The sequence below is a fragment of the Bidens hawaiensis genome, unplaced genomic scaffold, assembly GCF_021521415.1.
Source record: "Bidens hawaiensis isolate Kalapana, Puna unplaced genomic scaffold, B.hawaiensis_p1.1 tig00014660_1, whole genome shotgun sequence".
Classification (NCBI taxonomy): domain Eukaryota; kingdom Viridiplantae; phylum Streptophyta; class Magnoliopsida; order Asterales; family Asteraceae; genus Bidens; species Bidens hawaiensis.
In genome coordinates this window covers 46,757-68,338 of record NW_027492283.1, presented here as the reverse complement: position 1 = coordinate 68,338, position 21,582 = coordinate 46,757, and the positions used below count along the sequence as shown (strand labels likewise).

Here is a 21,582-nt window from a genome sequence, read left to right as displayed (position 1 = left end):
TGATTTTGTAAAATTAAAGAAGATTGCAAAATTGGAAGTTTGGGCCTAATTGGGCCGGGTATGGTGATAATGGGTCTCACAAGCCCATTAAAGGGATTCAAGCCCAAAAGGACCTAAGCCCACCAATTAAGCCCAAATGGAAGCTTATGGAAGCTAAGGCCCAAGTTCAAGCCCAATGGATCACAACGGGGTTGAAGAAGATGCTCGAAGCATTTGGATGCGGGATCGAGTGGGAGCTACAACATCCATGTGTCATGTGTCCCTTAGGATCGGACCTAAGACACACACTTGTTTCGGCTAACAAGTGTGGTCTAACTTAGTGGCTCGTGTCTAGTATAATTGTGTATGCTTGTTAATTAATTGATTGTTTGATTGTGTGGTTGTTAGATATTAGGATATCAACTTCGTCACATAGAATTAATTAACAAAGCATAAAACGGGTTCTAATAATTATCGGTAATTACGTGACACATAGTTTAATAAAATGGATTTATTAACTAGCCGTCTCACGCCCATAATAAAATGGTTTTATTATAAATTAGAATTTTGAAAATGGTTTCAAAATATCATGTTACTAAATGCATGTTAGTACATGATTTAAAGTTTTACAACTAGAATTATTAAAACTAAAAATCCCTTTTAAAATTAAGGATAATAAGTTAAACACCATCCTTTTGTATAACGCTTAACATATTAGTAAGCTCTTAGTGGGAAAAAGGTCACCTAACCGCATAGAGTAAATTAATATGTTAAGGTAATATTGGCATATAAATGGGAAAAAGGTCACCTAACCGTTTGTATGTTAATATTACAAGTTGATACAAGTAGGACGACTTAAATTAGAACCATGTGAAGAGGGTCACCCAAGCATGGGGTCTAATAGGTGTTGATGGGATAAACATGCCGACACGAAATATGATTTCGAACCGGTCCCATAAACTCTAGAAGTTGCAAAAGGGTTTGCAATTGTTATGAATAACTACCTTGATAAATCGACAATGGGAAAAAGGTCACCTAACCGGAGTCGGGTTTATCGTTGGATTCTAGATTTTAATTATTAATTATATTTGGTATATATATAAAAGGGTATTAATAATTAAAAAGGTAAAACACTAAAATGAACTTAATTAAAATTCTGCAGATGGCCGCACACGTCGACGACAACATAATCCCTAACGTCCAAAATGTCTCTCTCCGATCTATTCTCGCTAAAGACCGTCTTAACCACAATAACTTTTCGGATTGGTTCCGAAATTTAAGGATTGTTCTAAAACAAGAAAAATTATATCATGTTTTGGAAACACCTATCCCCGAAGAACCGGAAGAGGGTAGTGAGGTCGAATATATGAATTGGGTCAAACTTACGGAAGATTCCATTCAAGTGTCATGCCTCATGTTGGCGACTATGGTTCCCGAAATCCAAAAGGATTTCGAAAACCATAATGCGTACGACATGATTACTCAACTTAAGGAAATGTTCCTTAAGCAATCAAGAGTTGAAAGGTTCGAAACGGTTCGAGCCTTGCATGCATGTAGAATGGATGATAATCAACCAGTTTCAACTTATGTACTTAAGATGAAAAGTTACATTGATCGCCTCGCCAAGCTCAATTGTCCCATCTCAAAAGAGTTAGCAACGGATTTGATCCTTAACTCTTTGTCGAAAAGGTTCGACACTTTCGTGTTAAATTATAACATGAACGGGTGGGACAAAACCATTGGAGAACTTCACTCAATGCTTAAAACAGCCGAGGCGAGCATGGGCAAAAGGGTTTTACCCATGTTTGCGATCAATGAAGGTAGATCCAAGAATCGGTCTCAACCCAATCCTAAGGCTAAGGTAGCAAAAAGAAAGGGTCCCCCAGTGCATCTTAAGGGTAAGGGCAAATCACCGGTTATGGCAAAGAAACAAAAGGTTATGGAACCGAAGGGTCATAAGGATGATCCTTGTTTTGGTTGTGGGGAGACCGGACACTGGAAACGCAATTGTCCGGTCTACCTAAAAGAGCTAAAAGACAAGAGGAATGCGGCGCATACCTCGGGTAATGTCTTTATGATTAATGTTGAGCTAAATCTTATTTCTTCTAACACATGGGTATTGGATACCGGATGTGGAACTCATATTTGCAATTGGTTGCAGGGGTTCAAAAAGAATGAAGACTTAAAGAAGGGCGAAGTGAATCTTTTCATGGGCAACGGTGCAAGGGTGCACGTGGTCGCTAGAGGAGACTTCACTTTATCGCTTCCAAGTGGTTTGGAAGTTATTTTGAGAAATGTTTTGTATGCTCCTAGTTTGACTAGGAACATTATTTCTGTGCACCTTCTTAGACAATGTAATTTTGACTTTAAATTTGTGAGATCAGAAATGCATGTATCATCTAATGGTATCTTTTATTTTAAAGCTGTACCAAACAACGGTATTTATGAATTGGTTCATGATAATACCTTAAATAGCTCATTATATCAAACTTCTACTAAAAGACTCAAAAAGGATTTGAGTGATTCCTACATTTGGCATTGTCGCCTTGGACACATAAACAAGAATCGTATAAATACTCTCCAAAAGAAAGGTCTTTTGAAAACAAACGAGTTAGGTTCGTTTGATGAGTGTGAATCTTGTATTCAAGGCAAGATGACCAAAGAGCCTTTCAAAGGTACAAATGAAAGGGCTAAGGATTTGTTAGGTATCATACATACGGATGTATGCGGACCTTTCAAGCCAACTAGTAGGAATAGTGAAAGGTACTTCATTACCTTTACCGACGATTTTAGTCGATATGGGTATGTTTATCTAATGAAACACAAACATGAAGCCTTTGAAATGTTCAAAGAATTTCAAAATGAAGTACAAAATCAGCTCGACCGAACAATCAAGGTACTCCGCTCCGATAGAGGAGGCGAATACCTAAGTGATGCTTTTCAAAGTCATCTTAGAGATTGTGGAATTATTTCACAGCTCACTCCTCCTGGAACTCCTCAACATAACGGAGTATCCGAGAGGAAGAATCGAACACTGTTGGACATGGTTCGATCAATGATGGCACGAAGCTCACTACCGCCATCATTTTGGGGATATGCGCTACTCACAGCGGCTCGTATTTTGAATATGGCCCCGACCAAAAAGGTGGATCGAATACCCTATGAAGTGTGGCATGGAAAGGTTCCATCCTTTTCATATTTAAGGGTATGGGGATGCATAGTTTATGTTAAACGTGACACCCCAAATAAACTTGAGGCTCGATCCATCAGGTGTATCTTCATAGGATACCCAAAGGATGATATAGGATATATATTCTATGATCCTAGTGAACAAAAAGTGTTTGTTTCACGCAAAGGATACTTCTTAGAAACTAGGTTCCTTATGGAAGGACCTAGTGAAAAGAGAGTGGAACTTGAAGAGGTTCAAGAATCACTGGATGATACACAGTTGGTCGATACTAGCTTTCAACACGAGGATGTTGAAGGTGATCAAATGGTTGATCATACACACGTTGCTCGCAGATCTAATAGGATTAGTCGACCTCCCAAGAAATATGGATTTCTTGTGGATGATTGCTACTTGGTCGATTCGGATGAACCGATCTCCTACAAAGATGCTATGTCACAACCTGATTGTGACAAGTGGCTTGAAGCCATGAGCGCCGAGATGCAATCCATGCACGATAACCAAGTTTGGGAATTGGTTGATCGTCCACTTAACTCCAAAATGGTTGGATGTAAGTGGGTCTTCAAGAAGAAGACCGATATGCATGGAAATTTAGATACTTACAAAGCTCGACTTGTCGCAAAAGGTTTCACGCAAACTCAAGGGATTGATTATGATGAAACCTTCTCGCCGGTTGCGATGCTTAAGTCGATCAGGATATTATTTGCCATTGCAGCTCATTTTGATTATGAGATATGGCAAATGGATGTCAAGACCGCTTTTCTAAATGGATATCTTGAGGAAGATGTCCATATGGTTCAGCCTGAAGGTTTTGTCGATCCATCTAATCCTGATAAAGTATGTAAGTTAAGGAAATCAATCTACGGGTTGAAACAAGCATCACGGATGTGGAATCATCGTTTTAATGAAGAAATCAAAGCGTTTGGTTTCGTCCAAAACGGTGATGAGGCGTGTGTGTATAAATGGGCTAGTGGGAGTATAATCATGTTCCTTATTTTGTATGTCGATGATATACTTTTATTTGGAAATGATATACCAAGTATGGAAAGCGTTAAAACGTGGTTAAGTAGTCGTTTCTCAATTAAGGATCTTGGAGAAGCGACATATATCTTGGGAATAAAGGTCTATAGGGATAGAAAAAGGAAATTGATCGGACTTAATCAAAGTGCATACATTGATAAAATCCTAAAAAGGTTCAGGATGGAAAACTCTAAGAAAGGTTTGGTACCTATTCCTAGAGGAACCGTGTTAAGCTCATCCCAAAGTCCTAGCTCTAAGGAAGAGCAGGATAGGATGAAGCATGTTCCTTATGCTTCGGCAATAGGATCTATTATGTATGCAATGATGTGCACTAGACCGGACGTCTCGTATGCTTTAAGCATAACGAGTAGATACCAGCACAACCCAGGTGACAGTCATTGGATGGCTGTCAAGAATATATTAAAGTACCTTAGAAGGACTAAGGATATGTTTTTAATATATGGGTCTGGTGAGGAGGAACTCGTCGTAAAGGGTTACGTGGATGCGAGTTTCCAAACTGACCGAGATGATTCTCGATCACAGTCGGGATATGTCTTCATTTTGAATGGAGGCGCTGTCTCTTGGAAGAGTTCGAAGCAGGATGTTGTCGCGTTATCCACTACAGAATCTGAGTACATCGCCGCTTCAATGGCAGCCCAAGAGGCTGCATGGATGAAAAAGTTCATCATGGATCTAGGGATTATCTCTACCATTCAGGAGCCCCTAGAGATATTCTGTGACAATGAAGGTGCTATTGCACAGATCAAGGAGCCTCGTGCTCATCAGAAAACGAGGCACATTGAGCGCAGATTCAACTACATAAGGGATGAAGTTGAAAAGAGAAAGATATGTATTCATAAAGTTCATACCGATCAAAATATTGCGGACCCACTCACGAAGCTCCTCGATAGGCCAAAGCATGAGGGTCATGTTTGTGCATTAGGACTTCGGTATTCTAGTGAGTGGATTTAATCTGTATTTAGTGTTTGTATAAGAACGAATGTAATGGGGATCTCATGAAAATTAATTATGTTTTAATTATTCAATGAGTTATGTTCTATATTTGCATGTTTAATCCATGAATGACTTATGTTGTTCTAAACGTCCGTAGTCGATCATACTTGTGGGAACAAGTATGAAGTTAAGACTATTATGAACTCGGATTGGTTGATATTCATGTGATGAATATAGGGCATAGGTTTGCCACCAAGGTTCATAGATATTTGTGGGATACAAATATTGGACATGATCCGCTCTCAAGGATCACTGCATGGAGTTAGTGCAATTGATCATAAGTAATCCTTGAGTAAAGGCGAGTATCATTGTGTCCTTTGACCTGAGATGCATATCGGATCTGGTTTTTCATCAAGTCTGATATCTTGACTCTATTCTTTGTTATTTCGGTAACACGATGACGTGTAAGAAAGAGCTCAGATATTATATGAGATGTCAACGAGGATGTATGCAGTCAAGATGGGATTTGTTCCTCTTATGTGTTGAGAGTTTAGATGTCTAAGGCCTGTTAAGTTAAATCGTTGAGAGAATGATCACTCTGTGTCTCTTCGATTTGACAGGACATCTAGTAACAAAGGGATGTAATGATAAGACTTACCTATATCATATCAAGTATGGACTTGAAGGGGATGATGTTATTGAATGGCACTTAGTCAAACACACTAGGGGTGGTGACCTGTTGTTAGGCGGTATTCACCATTAGCATTAACTTCCTATGAGTCTCGTGCAAGTGGGAGATTGTTGGAATACCGTATGCCCGAGACGCATAATCAGGTTAATGTGGCTAGCCGTGTTTGATCCAAGTCGGGTCATACCCAATAACGAGTTAGACACACACCAATTATGTATTTGTTGAGATATGATCTATAAAACAAATACAGAACACGACACATTCAGAAATCGGGTTTCTGAATAATTACTTGAAAGTGTTAAATAAATTAATTGGTTAATTTATTTATTCAAATAATTATTATTGGAATGATTATTTAACCATGTGTTCCTTTATAAAATGTTTTATAAAATATGGGGTGTTTATATATTTTATAAGGTATAAAACATATGATAAAAACATGAGTCATACACACTCCATACACTTGGTCAAAGTTGGTAAGGTTTGTTGGAGGTTGAGTAAGGATCACTTGACTAAAACCTAACAAATGATTTGATTGAGATATGATCTCATTATATAAAAGGTTCAAGACTTTCAAGTAAATAATAACAACAACAACTCTTCCTTTCTTTCTTTCTTTCTTGTTTACGGCAAAAAGAAAAGGAAGGGCTCGGGTCTCGGGTTTTTCGTGTTCAAGCTTCCTAGCATAGCTCGGTGTGTGTTGGAGGCTCGGGGTATATTCCGTTTGAGGGTTTTCCTTTGAAAGTCTAGCATTCACATCATCATCTTCTTCAACCATCTACTAAACTCTTAAAGGGTTAAGAATGTAAGTGTTTACAAGCTTGATAGTTTAGCTTTTCCGTATCATTTGATCCTTGCTTCGGGTTTCTAGTAAATAGATTATTGGTAATCTTATAACATGAATAAACTAGGTTATTCATGAACATATACATATATAAACACATGGATACATATGTTTAGTTTGTAAATATCACGCTTCCGCCTTAATTGTGACTAGTCAAATGGTTAACTAAGCTTGTTAATTTCATAGAAACCCAACAAATGGTTCAAGACCACTCAAGTTGGGCTTCCTTCCATGCATAAGCTCGTAGCAAGTTTTACCAAGTCTCTTAACGGTTAACACCCTATTCAGAACATAGCAGGCTGTAGCAACTGCTTCAGCCCAGAACATCACAGGAAGCTTCGAATCTGCCAGCATAGTCCTGGCTCCTTCAATTAAAGTTCGGTTCTTCCTTTCAGCCACTCCATTCTGTTGTGGAGTATACGGAGCGCTGTATTGATGTTCAATTCCTTTCTGAAGACAGAAGATCTCCATTTCAAAGTTCTTGAACTCCGTACCATTGCCACTTCTGATGAACTTAACTGTTTTACTCATGACGTTCTCAACTTTAGTAATCAAACTCTTCACCATTTGAGCCGTCTCATCTTTCGATTTCAGAAAAATATACCCACGAATATCGCGAGTAGTCATCAGTGATCACCAAGCAGTAAGAAGTACCTCCTAGACTTTTTACATTCACTGGACCGAAGAGATCCATGTGAAGCAGTTCTAGAGTACTGGCAATTGAGTTGACCTTCTTGGTGAGATGGGATTTCTTGTGTTGCTTTCCCTTCTTGCATGCAATACATTTGTCTTGAAAGTTAAAACTTTTCAAGGGAACGCCCATCATAAGCCCATTTTTGACAATGTGGTTCATCTTCCGAAGATGAATGTGCCCCATTCTCCTGTGCCATAGTTCGGATTCTGATTCGCTTGCTTTCGTCATTAAACATGATTCTCCCAAGGCCATTTCAGTAGACCTCATATCCATCACATACGTATTTGTGTCACGTGGAGCTGTCATCACTATCCACTCGTCTGGTATCTGAAAACCAGGCTTCAACATGATCGCCTCATTCTTAGTGAAGTGAACAGTATACTCCTTATCACAAATCTGCGACACACTCAGCAGATTGTGCTTCAGCTCTTCCACAAAATTCACATTCTCAAGTGTCATCTTCCCATTGGACACCGTCCCTTTTCCCGTAATCCTTCCTCCACTTTCACCAGCAAAACTAACTCTCGCTCCCTGAACAGGTTTTAAGTCGTGCAACAAGTATTTGTTGCCCGTCATGTGCCGGGAACAGCCGCTATCTACAATCCAAAGACTGTGGGCAGCCCTGTTCAACTGTTCCTGCACAATAAAGCAAATGATTAGAATCTAGGGACCCAAGACCAATTGGTCTTGGATCTATACATCCCGTACTTCTGCTTTCCGAAGTTAGCATTTGTATAAGTCCTGTCAGTCCTAGTAGGAAATCTCATTGGAGATTGAGTGTGAGGCCTTCCAAACCTATGCGTATTGAAAGTATTATATCTTACGGTTTGGTGATTAGCATTGTAAAACTGAGGTTTGTTTCTTTGAAAACCTGTATTAATTACATTTTCGGAACCTTGAAGGGTTTTCATTTTTAACAGTATTAAAATTTCCATTAGCCTTAAGCTCAGTTTTAATAGGCCTCACGCCTCTGAATTTCGGCGTCAGAGGACAATCTGCAACAAGATGTCCTACCTTATTACACTTGAAACAACACCTATACTCCATTTTCTTTTCAAATGTTGTTTTCGATGTAGAGGCAGTGTTACCAGCCGTTCGTCTCACATAAGGTGGGACGTACGGGTTGAGTGGAGTACTCTTTTTAGAAGTTTTATCTTTATCTCCACCAGTGGGTAACACTACCTTCTCTTTTGTCTTACCCGATTCGGACAACTTATCCGAATCCGATGAGACCGGACTCGTAACAGAAATATTTACACTTGAAACAGGCGAACTCGTTTCGCCACTACTAACACTCGGTTCTTTACTTGTAACCTTGATAGGAACTGTCTGAGGAACTTCAAAATCAGCAGATTTCTGTACACTAGGGTTAAAAGTGTAATTGTGGTTATACGGTGGTGGAACCTCGTGATAACCAATTCCTCCTTTCTTTGTAGAGGTACCTTGATCACTAACAAGGTGATCAAGAATAGCTGAGGAATTTCTGAACTGTTCTAGTTTTCGGTTCAGTTCCACCACTTTCACCTGGTGGTCAGCAATCTGCTTTTCTCGTTCAGCAATCAATTTAGTTTTTTCTTCTAAAACCTCATAACTTAGATCAATTACTTCAATCTTTTCAGCAAGTTTAGTTTTTAAGCTTTTAACATCTTTTTCACATGCTTTAATTTTAACTTTGTAACTGTTTTCTCTTGCTTTTGTGAAGTGATGATCTTCTTTAAGAGTTTTAAATTCAGCATCTAAACGAACATACTGATCAGTTATGGTAGCAAGTTGCTCAGACAAATTCTCACATTTAGTACAAATAGATTTAGAACTTACCTTGGAGCGTTGATCATCGTTATCTGCCATGAAAGCTTTTTCCTTACCAGTAGCTTTCTCTTCTCCGGTAGTCTTCTCACGTTCTTCACTCTCAACCTTAGCCATATTTGCCTGTTCACCATTTTCATTCAAATGCAGGTTCCAGTTGTATTCACCTGCTTCTCTAGACAGCATGGCATTGATTTCCTTATTATTCCCAGTGTGCTGTGCAGGCCTGCATTGACCACGTTCAACTCTCTCGTTTCTGCAATCTCTGGCAAAGTGCCCGTTTTGTTGACAGTTATAGCACCTCACTTTGGACTTGTCGAACCCTGGCCTGCCACCAACAAACTTTCTCCCCGTCTTTCTCATGAACTTCTTCACTCGCCTCACTATCATGGCCATCTGCCATTGTAAATCCATCTCCTCCAGATCATCAGCATCGATCTGGTCATAGTCTTCATCTAGCATTGCCGGATCAACCACCTTTCCTTGAATATAGTTTTCGTATGAAGCAATAAATGAAGCATAGAGGCCAAACTGCTCTTCAGCAGATTTGATGCTCATTGGCATCTTTGAGTAATTATTGCTTGAGGAACTTGAAGATCCACCACTCTGGCTTGCTGTCTGTTGAGTACCACTTGATCCACCCGCAACAAAGCAAACATCCCCATTTGAATTTACTGACACATGCCCCTCCTGTGAAGAATTGGCACCCGACTCACCATTCGAGTAGTAGGCGGCAGAGTCAGTTTTTGAACTTGTATTGGAGTTCACTTTCGCACCGTACATGCTCGGATCTTGAACCTGATCCATAGATGTTTCCTTTCTTACCATATTAAGCTCAAAAGTTCTGAGCTTGTTGACCGCGGTTTCAAGATCATAAGTAGAGAAGTCCTTGTCTTCTCTCATCAGTACAGTATACATCTCCCATTTTGGTGGGAGAGCATCGAGAAGTTTTTCTACAATCTCTTCTTCTCGGTAGGAAATGGAGTAGTTACTCAATTCAGTCATTAGATGATAATATCGAGTGATAATATCATCAAGAGATTCGTTCTTTAAGTACTTAAAGACTGAAAATTGAGTTTTAAGTAACTTTATCTTTGAGGCCCGAATGCCTACATTTCCTTAGAATCTGCTCTCAAGAGCTTCCCAAAGCTCTCTAGCTGATGTATACTTTCTGAAAGTATGGAGGATCTCCTGTGGAAGAGCCATTGTGATTGCAGCATGAGCCTTGCTTTCGGCTTCATACATCTTCTTCTCCTCTTCTTCCATTTTACTGTATTTCTTGATCTGGTCTCGACCCTCATACTCCATGATCGGTGGAATATATCCATCTTGGATGCATACCCACATCTTTGCATCCTGGTACTTAACATACTGTATGAACCGATCCTTCCACGCAACAAAGTCGGTTCCCTTCAGCAGCCTTGGGGCCTTTGTAGCTGACCCCGCTTCAACTTCCATCTTGACAAGCTCTGAAATATTGATTGACGACATCCTTCTTGAAGACTAAGAAACCCGAAAAATTCTGAAATGGGCGAAGTTAGAAAAATTTCTTCGAAACAGTACTGTAGGCGAAGTTAAGGATAACTTCGCTTAAGTAATAACTTCGCTGGATCCTTCGTAAATTCGCGTAAATGGGCGAAGTTGAGAATAACTTCGCTTAGGATAAGCGAACTTAGAAAGTAAGCGAACTTGAAGAGAACTTCGCTGAACGAGGCGAACTTGAGTAAACGAGACGAACTTGAGAAGAACTTCGCTGACTTAGGCGAAGTTGAGGAGGTAGGCGAAGTTGTGAATAACTTCGCTTCTCCTTATATCTTCGCTGAAACCCTACGAATTCTGACGGCAACTTCGCCTGATGAACAGCAACTTCGCCTGACGAACTTGAACTTTCTGCAGATCTGAAAAACGGATTTTAACGACGATTTTGACGATTTGAAGGCTTAAACGCACTGGTAGGAAGCTAGAATGAGCAAAAACACCACAAACTCGTCCCGGTAACACCCGAAATGGAACGAATTCTACACCCGCGTGAATATCCCGAACCACACAATCGAGCAAAAGCTTTGATACCAATTGTAGGTTCCCTGGACGGATCACACGAGATATCCCGATATACACAGGTGCAGAATCCCTGTGTAGATCGTTACGGACGTAGAATATTAGCTCACGAACACACGTACACACAATACGAACAACCACACGTTATATTGATAACTCAAACCGAGATGCTTACAGACACACGTCAATAGACTTACACGTAAACTGAACTCGATCAACCAAAACTCTAACTGACCAACTAATTCACCGTAAACAGTAAACTACTTAAATACACGACAACTTCGCCTCAGGCGAAGTTGTCAATAACTTCGCTCGTTGAACAAGTTCGCCTAGGCGAACTTGTCAACAACTTCGCTTGGTTAACAAGTTCGCCTAAGCGAACTTGTCAACAACTTCGCTTCTAAACAAACAATTACATAAACAATATTACAGACTCGATTACAGACTTTATACATATGAACTACTGACATCTATGCACCAACATGATATTTAGTCAAAGGAAGCTGATGGGGGTATGTCTCCTATTGTAAAAAATAAAGTAAGGAACTCTGTGAGATTGTTACGTCTCAGGGGGGGGGTGAAAATAAAGGAGCAAGAGGATCATATCCTGCAGTTAACATGAAATGATGATGTATTTAAGAAGTTAAAGAGAGATGATGATGATCTGATGCATCAGGGGCCGGAGGAAGTTAGCCAAAACAAGCTCACTGCTCATCTTCTGGTACGGGAACGAGTGGTGTTGGTGACGTGTACAAACAGGTGGTTGTGTATCATGACTCGACGAATGTACAACCTGTGAAGTCAATAAAGGCCAACTCTGGTTTATTTACGGATAGTGTGGGGGTGATTCGAAGCATGGTGAATGCTGATGAGATTGAAGTGGGATAGTTTGTGGATCGGTCTTTGACACGCGAGCAGATTTCTATTCTGTTGGGTCTGAATGGTGAAGAACATGATGTGTTAGAGGCCGTGGACGATGTTGAGGTTGAGAATGATGAGGATGTCCTACATGATACGACGATTCCTATTTAATACATCTTTAATTTATGAAGATCTGGAAGTTAAAATCAAAGATGTAACAGCTGAGGAATATCCTGATCTATTTCAAAGATCAAGCGTTGATCAGGGTGCTCCTATATTTACTGAAGAGAACGTTAAAGCAGCTGAAGATCATCTAGAGAAAGTATCAAAAGGAAAAGGCAAGAGCTTTGAATCGAATCCTGACCCGTCTGTTGCTAATATTCAAGGATGGTTTGCATACCGAGACAAAAGACACATAAGATTATTGAGGCGTACAGGTATGTAGATAAAGAACAGAAACAAGAATCCATTGCACGAGCTAAAGCTAATCATATGAATTCATTCGACGTCGTGTCTAAAGTAAGAGGTGATATTGTTTCATGGCTTTACGATTCAGATTTAAAGGTTTGTATTATCAAATAGGGGAACAACGCTTAGTATTATGAAAACATTACTGACGTTCTCTCATTACCGCGTTGGGATGTACGTACTATCGCGTGTCGACCATTTATAAACCGCAGTGGAAATCATCAAGCAAATTGGTTTCATCACCATTTTCTGTTTGAGGTGAACCATGGGTTTAAATATTTTAAGCCGCAGATTTCAACCCGAAAAATGGATTGATGAGATTGATCCAAGAACGGTTTGGAGGAAGCTTGTGCTTAAAGTAAAACCGCCTAAGACGATGAAGCGTGTACCAGTCAATATGCTAAATCAGCATTTTTATTTATCGTTCACCCGCTGGTATTATGATAATCGTACTGGCAAGGCCGTTATAGTTTTGAGAAAAGATTTGAAGACTGAGCTGATTAAAATTATCGACCCGATGTGGCTCGTTAATTTAACTGAAACAGACAATGACGTGCTTTTCAAGAATAAAATATTGATCGAGCGCCGTGAAGATTATGACTGGGCTATGAAATTCCAGCGTGTCGTACGTGTATGTCACGAGTACGGGATTCATAGCTTTCGGGACTGGCATACCAAGCGCGTCAAATAATTTAAAGACAAAGAGCTCAAGACGAGGGGATGTGTGTTAGTGCACGGTTTTGGCGTAACCAAGAAAACTCCTAATATACTTCACCGAAATTGGTGGCAGAAACTTAGAAATGGTATCAGTTTTTGTTCGATGGGCCTCAAGTCACGCATGTGAAATCATATGCCCTAACACAATTCCCTACTTCACCATGAAGTGGCTTTTCTACCAATTAAGAACAAGGTTGGCTTCTTCGCACCCGGCCAACATTTTCTCAAAATTTCTCAAACAATGTTCAAAAGAACTTCAAAAAACAGAAAAGTCATCCATGAAAACCTCCATGGAGTCCTCGATCATATCATGAAAAGTCGCCACCATACATCTTTGAAATGTGGCTAGGGCATTACATAATCCAAAGGGCATCCAGCGGTAGGAGAATGTGCCATAAGGACATGTGAATGTCGTCTTCTCATGATCATCAGGAGAGATGGGGATCTGAAAATATCCCGAGAAGACGTCAAGAAAACTATTAACATTTTTCCTGACAGTCGTTCTAACATCTGATCGATAAAGGGGAAGGGAAAATGATCCTTTCTCGTGGCGTCATTGAGTTTGCGGTAATCAATACAAACTCTCCATCCCGTGACGGTACGAGTCGGAATTAACTCGTTCTTCTCATTTATTACAACTATCATACCACCCTTTTTTGGGACAACCTGCATAGGGCTCACCCATGGTGAATCAGAGATCAGATAAATCAATCCATCATCGAGTAGCTTGATGACCTCTTTCTTCACAACGTCTTGCATATTTGGGTTGAGACGGCTTTGATGCTACACCACAGGTTTGTACTCTTACTCCATAAATATCTTATGGGTACAAAAGGATGGGTTGATCCCTTCTATATCCATGATTTTCCAAGTGATCGCTTGCTTATGCCTTTTGAGAACCGTAAGCAATTTAACTTCTCCTCACTAGACAAACTCGAAGAAGTGATAACAGGCTAGCGGGACCCGTCCTCCAAAAAGGCATACTCCAAATGGGACGGGAGTTCCTTAAGTTCAATTGATGGTGGGTCCTCAACAAAAGGTTTTTCCTTAGGTTCGGCAACGCGATCAACATCATCAATTTTCTCCAAACACTTAGGAAGCTTGTGGTCTACACCATAGACCAACTCCTCAAGTAGAGGCTCAATGACAAGGTCAGAACCATCTCCACTAATCTACTGAGTATCCAGAGAACTCTCCTCACACGTGTCCTGAAGGTGTTCACACACACAAGAATCAATGGTATCAATATAAAGCACGTCATCATGATCCTGTGGCTGTCGCATGGATGTCCCAATATCAAAGGTTACCTCCCCGTCTCCGACTCTAAGAGTGAGTCTGCCAGTGCAGATGTAACACCCCAACCTGGCCAGGGCTGACGTGACACTATTACAGAATCAGATCAAAAACATAATTCCAAAATGTTTAATTAATTACATTAATTACAAGGCCTAAAAATTTATTTCGGAAGCGCGATCTATTTCTTTTCATTAAATTGTATGAATCTTTTCATACTCTCAAGCACTCTTCCATAACCCGTCCCCAGATGTCTTGATAACCTGACGTATAAAAAGGAAAACACGAAAAGTACGTCTGAGCAAAACTTTCCCAGTGAGCGGATAGAGGGTAATAAAAATGGCTAATTTTACTTTAGTAAAAAGGGCTATGTATGTTAAAAACACATCAAAAGTAAATGCTTAAAAATTTTCAGAAATAACGACATAAGTAAACTAATATAATCAGAAACAAAAAAGGCAGATTTACCCGAAGTTCAGATGGTTCATTTTTAATTAAAGAGGTGATGCACGGTAGCTAATCCATACATCTAGATTGTGAATGGAGTGTGGGCAAATTACATCGATCTTTCACCAGATAACATATATTATAACAGAATTCTAGGATCGATCCATACGCCTCTGAACAGAACAGACAGTCCAAAGACTAAACGAAAACAGAGACGCCGTGAACTCAACCCACCGTCACGGAAGGTGCCACATCATTCTATGTCACAATGATGGGTCTGTGGTCCCCACAGAGAAGGGTTTCGACTTGGGTCACAAAATACATGTGCAGATATAAACATAATAGCAAACTTGTAATTATTCGAAACATATAACGTGTAAACATTTTTGAACTTGCAAACTTGTAACATAATATAGACAATCAGAACATGCAAACTTGTAAACATGTAAGTTCGTATACTTGTATATTCGTAAACTTGTAAACACGTAAACATGTAATCCCGTAAACCATGTTGATGTGTAAACTTGTAAACTCATAAACAAATAACTCACAAACACATGAAACTCATAAACAGGTAAAGTTCCAGAACGTGTAAACTCATAAACATGTAGGTTCGTAAACATGTGCATGCGTAAACTTGTAAACTCATAAGCATGTAATCCCGTAAACCATGTCGACGGGTAAACTCGTAAACTCATTCACATGTAACTAACAAACATGCATGCAAACTCGTAATCATGTAAATAACATATTTCATAAATCATTTTCTATTAATAACAGATGTAAAACTTTTTCTAAAAACTTATTCAAAACGGAAGCTTGATGAGTAAATATATATAAATATGGAATCAGATGCCCGAAGGCCAAACGGCACGTATCAAATGAAAGGGGTATAGACTATCCGTACCTTAGACGGTGAACACAAAAGTGAGAATAACAATTTAGGTCTAGATGATCATAGAATCCTTAACAACAAGTTGAGAACTTTAGATTGAAATAGCAAACGGTTTAGCACGCGGTGACGTCATTGACTTCGGTTGTCCGAGATATAGTGTGTGGAGGTGGCTACATGGCGGAGACGGTTAAAATGGGTGTCTGTTTTTTGTTTTTAGTGTGTAAAAGAGTGGTTGATCGAAGATGGATAGGATGTCGCCGTAAAAGTTGATCAATAACAGAGAGGTGATATGAGTGTTTATGATTGGTGTGGGTTTTGAAGCAAGGTTACTGGTTTTTATAATACGTGATTCAAAGAGGTAAATATGCGTGGTAAAATATCTTGTACAGTGAAGTGAAGGAAATGATTTTTAATGATTTGGTGTTGAATGTATATGTGATGTCCACACCATTTACGTACAAGAAAAGAAAGGTGAAGAATGGTTATGAGAAGAGATGTCTTTATATTTACAACTCTATGCAATTCTGTTATTAATTAATTAATTTATTTATTTTCCCTTAAAGAAAGTTGGAAATTAGGTTGATGGAAGGATCATGGAAGGATCATGGTGAGCATGCTCTGTTTTATTTTTCTTTGAAAAGAGTTGCAGGAAGTTGGATAAAGAAAATAGTGGTAGGTTATGTCATGTCCAATCAAAAAGTCATGTATGTATGAATGCATTACTGTGTTTTATTATTATTATTATTGTAAACTCTAACTTCCGTATGAATGTAAAATTAGTTTTTAATATATATTTTTATAATAAAATAAATATTATTATATTTTTTTAAAATAATACATATATTACGTAGACTATATGCATACATATATTATTATTAATATTATTGTTATTATTATTATGTTTTTATTTATTTAATTGTATGTATTTTCAAAATGACATGTTTTAGAATTTCCAGGTATTACAACATACATCAATGAGAGCTCTAGTAGTTGCTAGGAAAGGACAACCTAGGATAAGTGGTACATTTTTATCCTCATCCATGTCTAAGATCACAAAATCGATAGAAGACATGAATTTGTCGATTTTCACAAGAATATTCTCAACTACACCGAGAGGATATTTTACAGAACGGTCGACAAGCTGGATGCTCATGAAAGTAGGCTTAGGCTTACCTAGGTCTAGTTTGGAAAAAAACAAAATAGGGCATCAAATTTACGCTAGCACCTAAGTTGGCTAAAGCATTACTAACCGACAAACTACAGATCAAACAAGGAATGGTGAAACTGCCCGGATCGGTCATTTTTTTTGGCAATTTATTCTGAAGGACCGCAGAACACTCCTCATTCAAAGTAACACAAAAAAGCTCCACCAACTTTTTCTTATTCGAGAGGACCTCTTTAAAGAATTTAACATACTTCGGCATTTCTTTCAAGGCATAAAGGAACGGAAGATTAATGTGTAACTGCTTAAAAAGCTCTAAGAATTTCCCATACTGCTCTTCCATCTTATACTTCTTCAAATGGCCTAGGTATGGAATGGGAGGATCATAAGTCCTAACTGGCTCACTAGGTTATGCGGTACTTGCGGGGTCCAGCCTCAAGTTCACCTCACTATGAGTCTCAGTTTCGATTTCATCAGCAATCGGTTTTCATGTGTAAACCAATGCATGGATGCTTGATTTTCAGAGAGGAGTTGAGCAATCTGTCCAACTTGATTTTCGATGGTTTGCATGGATGCTTTCTGATTCCTCAACTCAAGATCGTGCCTCTGGAGAGTCTCATCAATTTTCAGGTTCCTTTGCTCAGCCAATTTGTTTGAGGTCTCGGTCTTAGCCAAAAGTTGGGACAAAAGGCTTTCAACACTAGTCCCCCCTCCTGACTGATTACCATTGCTGGAACCTTGAAATTGAGGCTTTTGCTGGTAAGATTGATTTTTGATTTGACTTTGATAATTTGGCTTTCTGTCAAAACCCGGTGGCATTTGATTTTGATTGCTAACACCATCTTTCGAGCTGAAATTGGGGTGGTTTCTCCATCCCGGGTTGTAGGTGTTGCCGTAGGCCTGCTGGCACTGACTGGTTTGGTGTTTTCGGTCAAACACCCCGCAACGAGAACTAGATTTGACAAGATCGGAATGCGTTTGGTCAAATCTTTTAGTAAGAGCTTCTAACTGAGCGAAGACAAGGGTGTTCGAATCAACGTGATGAACACCCTTAGAGGAAGGAATACTAAGAGGTGGATTCTACGCTAAACTCTTCTTAGCGGCTTTCTCCAAGATATCAAGCGCCTCATTTGGGGTACACCTACTGAAACCTCCTCCCGCAACCTGATCGACGGCCTGCTTTTGTGCCCTGGAAAAGCGTCAAAGAATGTACAACATTGAAGCCCGCGACTCAAACTGCGATGAGGGCATTTTCTCAACAATCCTTTGAACCTCTCCTATGCGGCATGAAGTGACTCGTCATCATTGACACGAAAACCAATGATCTTTGCTCGGAATTTAGCAGTTTTATCAGGTGGGAAATATTGAAGAAGAAACTGCTCAACTAATTGATTCCAAGTGGTGATGGAACAAGAAGGGAGTGCCTCTAACCACTCCAGAGAGAAGACCCACGAAGTGAGAATGGAAAAGGTCTAAGTCTCACGACATCATCAGAACAATTATTAGTTTTCAATGTCGAACATAATCGAAGGAAATGTGAAACGTGAGCATGAGGGTCCTCGTTCTGGAGACCATGAAAAGAAACAAAATATTCAACCATATGAATGATGCTCAACTTGATCTTGAAACTTACTTCAATCTCGGTCTGCGTGAAACTATTGCCATAACCATCAACTGATGGTGTGGCAAAGTCGTCCATGTGACCTTGATCGTTCGGATCCTCCATCGCTTCTTCTTCTTCTACCTTGGGGGTGCAGGTATCCTCCGATTCTTCATTTTCAATGACCTCGGCAACCTCGCGTGCTCTCCTCCTTAAACCTTCTTGAAGATATCGCACGGGCTCAGAAAGAGGTAAAACAAGCTCAGGACCGGGCGTGGTGGACATTCTTCACCAGGAAGAATGCGGAACGGAAAACGAACCAAGACACGGAAACTAACTAGAAACTAAACTAAAATAAAAAAAATAAGATGAATAAAAATGAAATAAAATAAAATAACATAGGAAAAAAATATCAACAAAACTAATCAAAGACTCGGATCGTTCTTTAAAAATCACCGTGTCCCCGGCAACGGCGCCAAAAACTTTACGTGTGTGAATATATATATAAATTTAAGTAAAAGTTCAACACAAATCGGGTTTTAAAATAGGCTTTCACCTACAACTAAACCACACACGAAAGGCAAGTGTACATATCGTTTGTAACAAAGTGTCGGTAAGAACCGTATCAATCCATGGACATGGCACCTTTCTAGTACTAAATCTTTGTAAATGACCAACCGAACAAATAAATCTTGATTTGAATATTTAACTAGTTAAACAAGCATACAATGAAAACAAAGCAAGTAAAAATACCAGAAAAAACAATCAATCCAACAAACTACCTAGACAAGAATCCACTCTACTAAGATGACAAAATGGCAATGATATGGCAAAACAATCAACAGGTAACCATAGACTAACTTGTTTGTCAAAACAACAAAGTCTCATAATCAAAGGAAAGCTAGCATGAACAACATTCTAACCGCCTAAGATTACAATAAAGTAGCCAAATTCAAGAAATTTGTTAGTACACGGTTTTGCGTCTAGAGTCTTTGTATTTAACGTTAACGATTTTGTTTATGTTTAATGTAATTAATAGTTTATTTATTAATCAGTTCGCTAAGTTAAAGGCTAGTTCGCTAGGGGATGTTAGCGAACTAGCCAATTAATGTATTCCCTCCTGATTCGTTAGGGAAAGTTAACGAATCAGGGGGTGCTTCGCTATGATTATTTATGTAACGAAGGGGAAGCTGGTTCGCTAGGGGATGTTAGCGAACCAGATTACCCTCTATATATAGTGAACTAATGTTCACTTTTAATGTAAGTTTTTGAGCTAATTAAAAGTATTTTTCAGTCCAGATCTCTCTCAAAGCTTCACCTAATATTATACAACAATTACAGATAATATATTGATAATATATACACATACATAACACTGAATCAAAGTTAATTATGAGCTAGATTCTTAATCGTATTAATAGTATAAACACAGATCTGAGATCATATTGTGATAATTGTTATTGATACGAATCGAATTGGGATCCATCAAGTGGTATCAGAGCTTTCGGTGCTCAATTTACACTTGATTTGGTGGTTATCGATTTTTTTTTTCATTTTCTGTTTTGACTGGTTTTGAATCGATTAATAGGTAATTTGGTTGAATTATGGACTTGGATTGAATTTGGATTAGTTAAGGTATTGGATAGGTTCGGATTAAAGGAATTGAGGTTTGGATTGGATTTGTGTGATTTAGTTTTGGTTTCGGTTTAAGTCTGAAACAGGGAATTTTTATTGGTCAAATTGGATTGGTAATTGATGTTAATTGGCTTAGTGGTATAGTGTACTGGATTCGGAATTAGATTACGACGAGTTTGATAGATAATTTGTGCGATTTTGTTGAGTAACGAGGTAGTATTACAGATTTGGTATTTTTGGGTTTCTGGGTTGATCTTCATAATTTCTGGAAAATTATGTTGAATGTTTGAAGATTTGAAGATGAACGTAATTTGTTATCATCTGTATGGTGATTCGTTAGATGTTTCATCTTGATTCGTTATCTGAATTTGTCAATTCGTTACCCATTTTAAGTAGTTCGCTAGCCTGTTCGTTATAGTGACTGATTCGCATAATCTGATTCGTGTGACACGTGTTCTTCTTGGAATTTGTGTCCTAACAACCTTTGCCACGTGGCATAAGCTGTCAGAGTTTGTTACAAACGGTTGTAACAACCTGATTCGCTATATTGTGATTCGCTAATCAACTGTAGCTGATTCATTATCTTATTTCGCTAAGCATTCCTTAGTGATTCGTTACTGATTATCATCTGATTCGCTAAACTAATACTTTGTGATTCGCTAAGCTAATCCTTTGTGATTCGGTAAACTAATCCTCTGTGATTCGTTTGGTCAATTCGTTAAGTTGACTTGTGATTCGCTAAACCTTCATCTCATTCGTTATATGTTTCGCCATTTGGTCAATCTTAACCTTGTTAAGATATGATTCGTTAAACAATGTTCATAGTTCGCTACAACTGTTTGCAGTTCACTACAGTTACAGTTCGTTAAATCTTAATCCTTATTCGTTAAACCTTTAATGTTTTGAAACTTTTCAAAAATGGCCGGTATGTATGCATTAGCTTCTGAAAACATGTTGATGCAACAGATGTTGCAACTTGATACCGAGATAGGTTCGCATTCTAAATGTCCAAGATTGATGAAGTTCAGTGACTTTGCCAAGTGGGAACCTCGGTTTCGTGCTCATTTGGGATCTGTTCATCCTGACTGCTTATATTGTCTTGATGAAGTTTATGTTGCACCAATGATTGGTGATGATACTATTGGGTATACTCCTAAAGCTGTTTCTCAATATTCACAATAAGAGAAGAAAGCTTTAGAAATCGATATAAAAGCCTATTCTACTCTGACTATGGCATTACCAGAAAATATCTTTCATCAAGTTGGTAGTAT

At 38.9% G+C, this 21,582-nt stretch overlaps 1 non-coding gene across 1 annotated transcript; it reads left to right on the top strand.

Annotated features, from left to right (window-relative positions):
- Positions 1 to 18,309: 18,309 nt before the first annotated feature.
- On the top strand, positions 18,310 to 18,416 carry LOC143547235 (small nucleolar RNA R71). Its single transcript, XR_013137739.1, has one exon. It is a non-coding gene; the product is annotated as a small nucleolar RNA R71 (small nucleolar RNA).
- Positions 18,417 to 21,582: the final 3,166 nt, after the last annotated feature.